Source organism: Asparagus officinalis, chromosome 10 (genome assembly GCF_001876935.1).
Source record: "Asparagus officinalis chromosome 10, Aspof.V1, whole genome shotgun sequence".
NCBI lineage: Eukaryota > Viridiplantae > Streptophyta > Magnoliopsida > Asparagales > Asparagaceae > Asparagus > Asparagus officinalis.
The window spans coordinates 1,229,619-1,236,199 of record NC_033803.1 but is presented as its reverse complement, the minus strand read 5'-3'; positions in this window follow the sequence as shown (position 1 = coordinate 1,236,199).

Below are 6,581 nucleotides of genomic sequence, written 5' to 3'. Positions count from 1 at the left end.
AGCAAATTTACTCAAAATTTTTTCAACATATGAACTTTGGTTTAAAACTAGAGTAGATTTGTTTTTGTCCCTAATAATATTCATGCCTAGGATTCTTTTAGCATCACCTAAGTCTTTCATGTCAAAATTTTCACAAAGACATTTTTGAACATGCTCAATAGACTTCAAACCAGGACTAACAATCAACATGTCATCCACATAAATTACAAGAAATACAGGCACAGAGTCTATATTCTTATAATACATGCAATGATCAGCAGAACTCCTTTTGAACTTTAAAGATTGCATGCATTTATCAAATTTAATATTCCATTGCCTAGGTGATTGTTTTAAACCATACAAAGTCTTTTTTAACAAACACACATGATCAGATAATTTAGGGTCCACAAAGCCCTCAGGTTGGTGCATATAAATATTTTTATCAAGATCACCATGCAAGAAAGTAGTAGTTACATCCATTTGTTTTAATTCCCAATTAAAATGAACAACTAAAGCAAGCATAATTCTAACAGTAGTGAATTTAACAACAGGAGCAAAAATTTTAGCATAATCAATTCCCTCCTTTTGAGTAAATCCCTTAGCTACTAACCTAGCCTTAAACCTAACACTTTCAGATTCTTGTTTTACCTTAAACAGTCACTTACAGTCCACTACAGAACAACTAGCAGGTTTAGGAACAAGTTTCCATGTTTGGTTAATTTTTAGGGATTCCATCTCACTCTTCATAGCACTAATCCATTCTTCAGAATATTTTGACCTTAATGCTTCTTTATAAGTCTTAGGTTCATTGCACTCAAGGGATTCAAACACATTAAAGGCAAACTCAGACATATTACAATCAATCAAATTGCAATCTCTATATCTTTCAGGTTTCCTAATGGTTCTTTTATTTCTATCCCTAGTGAGTTGATAATCATTCAAATCATGCATGTTATCTATTTCCTGCATATCATGCTCCACCTCATTTGGAATAATCTCATCTTGATTTTCAATAATTATATCATTCAATTTTTCTTCAGGAAATGATTTGGGTTGATTAATAATAGGCTTTTGCTCCACCTCATTTGGAGCATCATTTTCAGGAATAGGAACATGTAAAGGTAAACAAGGAAATTCATTTTCATTAAAGACAACATCTCTGCTTATCACTACCTTAAACCTCGGTTCACTCTTATTCCAAAGCCTATAACCTTTTACCCCTTCAGGATATCCTAAGAAAACACATTTCTTAGATCTAGGTTCTAACTTATCAATCTTTTGATGCACATAGCCAGCACTCCCGAAAATTCTCAAATTATTTAAATCAAGAGGTTTGCCCGTGAACACAAATTCAGGGCATTTCCCTCCTAAGGGAACAGAAGGAGACCTATTAATCAAATAGGCCGCAGTACAAACAGCTTCTCCCCAGAACTTCTTGGAGAGCCCAGATGTGGCCAACATAGCCCTCACCCTCTCTAAGAGAGTTCTATTCATCCTTTCAGCAACCCCATTCTGCTGGGGTGTATAGGGAACAGATTTATGCCTTTTAATACCCCAAGTAGTACACAAATCATTCAATTGTTTGTTACAAAACTCAAGACCATTGTCTGTCCTAAGAGTTTTAATTTTCTTTCCCGTTTGGTTTTCAATCATAATTTTCCAGTTTTTAAATTTATCAAAAACTTCAGATTTTTGTTTCATGAGTAAAACCCAAACTTTCCTAGAATAATCATCAATTATGGAAAGAAAATATTGGTTCCCTCCATGCGTAGGCACACTAGAGGGACCCCACACATCAGCATGCAAATATTCAAGTACACTAGTGCACTTAGACTGATTAGGAAAAGAAGAAGTAGGAAAAGTAACCCTATGTTGTTTTCCTAGCACACAAGATTCACAGAAAGGGATGGGGGATATTTTATCACTACCAAAGTGTCCTCCTTTATGCAAAATTTCTAATCCTTTATTACTCATGTGACCTAATCTATTATGCCATAAAACAGATTTATCACCTATCACAGAGTTAACAGAATCAAGCACAGGTTCAGCATGACAAATATACAAATTGTTTTGTTTTTCAGCAGTAAAAACAACAAGAGACCCTTTTTGAATTTTCATAACCCCTTTACCCCATTTTCCCTCCAAACCATCATTTTCTAGAGATGCACAAGAAATCAAGTTATAACGTAAATCAGGAACATGCCTAACATCCTTCAAAGTAAACACAGAACCAGAGGAAAACCTAAGGCATACATCACCAGTTCCTAAAACATTGCATTTCTTTTCATTTGCCATTGACACAAAGCCATTCTCTATTTTCTTGTAGTTTGAAAACAAGGTTTTAAAAGGAGTCATATGAAAAGTACAACCAGAGTCTACTAACCAATCTGATTTACACAAAGGATCAGATAACACAGAGTTCAAATATGCATAATCACACAGATTATTAATCATGAAAATCTCACCCATTTTGCCCTCACAGACAGCCATATTAGCATGTTCATTTTGCTGATTTTTCTTAGGCTTAGGACAATCTTTAATAAAGTGACCAGTTTCATGACAATTATAGCATTTTTTAGCTTTAAATCTGGACTTAGATCTACCCCTTCCATTTTCAAACTTTTTCTTACTTTATTCCCCATTACTCGCATTCTTTTGGTAATTAGACCTATTCTGAGGCCTACCCCTCACATGCATAACCTCACCAGAATTTTTATTTCCCCCAGAATGTTTTAAATCTAATTCCTTACTCTTAAGACCATTGACCACAACATCAAGGGTAACCTCATCTCTACCATATTTAATAGCAGATTTCACATCACTATATGAGTCAGGAATAGCATTTAGAAGGGCAATAGGAGTATAATCATCTATATGTTTATCACCAGTTAACTTAATATCTGAAATAAGTTTTGTGAAAACATCTAGGTTCTCCTCAATGTCCTTAGACATATCCAATCTAAATTTGAAAAAATTTTCAAGCAAAAACATTTTACTGGGCAAAGAGGTTTCAGTATAGAGTTCTTCAAGTTTATCCCAAAGAGTTTTAGCACAGTCCAAAATTCCAACTTTTCTAATCACAGAGTCAGAATTTTTAAAATCAAAACTTCATCAAATGCAACCGGACTTTGTGCTGCAAAATCAAAAGGTCATTGGGCCAGATTTGCTTATGGGCTTTGTGTTGTAAATGTTCAAAATCAAAGAAATGTCATTGGGCCAAGCTTGCTTACATGAATCATTTTCTCAAATGGACTATGCTGCATATTTTAAAAATCAAATGATATGAATGGGCCGGACCTGCATCAAATATTTGGACTTTCATTTTCTTTTGAAAATCATATGGATGTTGGGCTAGAGAAGAACAAAAAGCAAATTCAAAGGTGGAGATTGTTGTTTGGGGCTCAAGACAAATCCAATGGCTCATATTCATTGAAGATTACTATAAATAGGGGTAGAGAGTGAGGGGTTAGAGGGTGAAAATTTTGTAAACTCCTTTTGGAGAGGAGGGCTACTCTTAATTGAGAAGGCCTTTCAAAAATTGTAACTTTAGTTGCAATTAATAATAATAATTTTTTCACCACTTTAAATTTTTCTCTTCTTCTCTTTGTTGGATGATGAAGATGAAGATGAAGATGGAGAATTATTTGAAGGTTTGTATTTCTTTCTTTTTCTCTTTTATTGCTTATTAATGTAGATTTAATTCCATGCTTGTAGTTTAGATTTTATTTTCTTGTTAAATAGCCAAGAGGCTAGAACCCTCTTGCCTTAGATTTATTTCATGCTTATAGAATAGATTTATTTTCTTACATTTAATTCTTGTAATTTTATTTTGTAGTTTAGATTTTGCAATTTATTTTGTAGTTAGATTTTAATTTCTTACACTAATCACCTTGAGGCTAGAACCCTCTTGGGTTTAGTTTTTCTTTTTGTTTATTTTTATTTTGTTTGATTCGCCTTTAGGCTAGAACCCTCTAGGGAATCACCATTTTCTAAGAAGTGGGTTCAATTTTAGATTATCCATATCTATAATTGAATCCACCATCTTTAATTTCTTGCATTTTCTTTTATTCTAGAATTTTGTTCTTCATTCTTGAATTTTTTATTTGTTTCTTGATTTTATTCATTTTTCCTTCTCACCTTATTGATCATACTCAAATCCACTCTCACTTACACTTTGCACCTATTCACACACCATTTTCACTCTCTCAATCTCTCCACAATCACATTTACTCATCACTCCTATTTGTCACAACATAAGAACCGATTTTATATTTTCTCCTACAAAACACCTTCCTCGTGGGATCGATATCTTAAATACTATAACTTGACACGGTTGTGCACTTGCAACCTTTTTGGTACATGTTTATGCCGCATCACTAATTCCTTACTCTTAAGACCATTGGCCACAACATCAAGGGTAACCTCATCTCTACCATATTTAATAGCAGATTTCACATCATTATATGAGTCAGGAATAGCATTTAGAAGGGCAATAGGAGTATAATCATCTATATGTTTATCACCAGTTAACTTAATATCTGAAATAAGTTTTGTGAAAACATCTAGGTTCTCCTCAATGTCCTTAGACATATCCAATCTAAATTTGAAAAAATTTTCAAGCAAAAACATTTTACTGGGCAAAGAGGTTTCAGTATAGAGTTCTTCAAGTTTATCCCAAAGAGTTTTAGCACAGTCCAAAATTCCAACTTTTCTAATCACAGAGTCAGATAAGTTCAAATAAATTGTGGAACAAGCATTTTCGTTCATTTCCGCCCGTTTATTTTCAGTGTCAAAGGTTAAATAAGTCTGACCAACAGCCCTAACGGACTTCTGTTGAATTAAGATGCATTTTATTTTTTGTTTCCAAATGCTAAAATCAGATTTTCCGTTGAACGGAGTCATACCATATTGAATCATACTATATTGATTAACAGCGGACATTTTTCACACAGAAAAACAAACAGCAAAAAATAGCACGATTTTGGTAATTATCCGGCTCGAAACGTGTGAAGCAACTAGCACGAACAAATGAGAAGAACGATGAACACAAAGTTCTTGTTTCAATCTCTTTGATCTTTCACACGAGCAACAAAGTTCTTGTTTCAATCTCTTTGATCTTTCACACGAGCACTCCCAAAAAACAGTATTTTAATTTCTTAAAAAAAATTAACAGACCCAAAAATTTTCCCAAAGATTTACTGTAATTTTTCAACAAAGCCAGAGATTAATCAGATTGAATGCACAGGAACTTCAAAGATGGCGATGCAGACAAGATCAAGCTAATAACTACAGAAACAGATATCCGTCACCTCACCTGAGCGAAACCCTAGGGGAGGGTTTCGACCTTACCCTTGCTTGAGCGACGACGAGTCACCGAAGGCTCTGATACCACTGTTGAGGATCTGCGTTGTCGTTTGGCTCAGAAACCTGCTCAACCGGTCCTGTTCTTCCTTCACAGTGCACCACCAAGGACCAAAAGGGGAAAGCTCACTGATCTCTACAACCCTATGTTGTTTTCCTAGCACACAAGATTCACAGAAAGGGATGGGGAATCGCACATAGCAGAGGAGAGCTCAAGCTCAGATCTTCACCTCACCATCTCTTCTTCTTCTTCATCCCTCTTCCGAGCTACTACCAACCCATTACCCATATATAGGGAAGGGGGCAGCCGACACGGGAGAGGAGCTAGGGAAGAAAACGAAGGAGGGAGCCGACCTACGGATGGGAGCAAGCGGCGGCCATCAGATCACGAAGACTTAGGAGGAGGTGAGAACCATCGGGTAGGTGAAGAAAATAGAGGGGCTAGGGCACAAGTGGGGGAGCTGGGCATTTAGAGTAACGGGCCAACTTATTGGGCCAACAAAACAACCAACACATATTCTCTGCCATCTTTTTTTGTCTCAAGTGCATATTCTCTACCATCTTGATCGTAGAGAATGCGCTTCCACCATTATTGATGAAGAAATTTTCTAAACAAACCCATTCATAATTTTTTTTTCTAAAAATAGACTCATTTGAGTTTTTTTACAAAAATCGACTCACGTTGTCTTAAACCAGTTTCTAAATAGTCAGGGTTGCCAACCCCGACTATTTAGAAACCAGATTAAGATAAAATGAGTCTATTTTTGTAAATAAAACTCAAGAGAGTCTATTTTTAGAAAAAAAAAATATGAATATGTTTATTTAGAAAAGTTCTTCTATTATTGATTTGTTTTAATAGGTCCCACAATTAAAAGATTTTGTAAACAGAAATTAAAAGCCAGTTAGCCATAGTAATAATACGATACAAAAGGGAAAGGAAAAAAGAAAGAAGAGGAAGATTGTTTTCAACTTCATATACGAACCATCAAATAAACAAGTTACAGATAATAATTCCTATTTGCCCCCACAAACTATACACAATTTTATTTCTGCACCTAAAAATTTTCCTAAGTGCCAATTAAAAAACCTTTTTTTTTATATAAAAAAAAAAACTCTAAACAAGAATCATAGAACAGGACACCCATCAACGCTAATCCCTTTAGCGGTCGGACAATTAGCAAGATCGCAGTGCTCCCCTCCATTCCCCCACCAATCAAGGCTCGCATTCTCCGTACTCAACG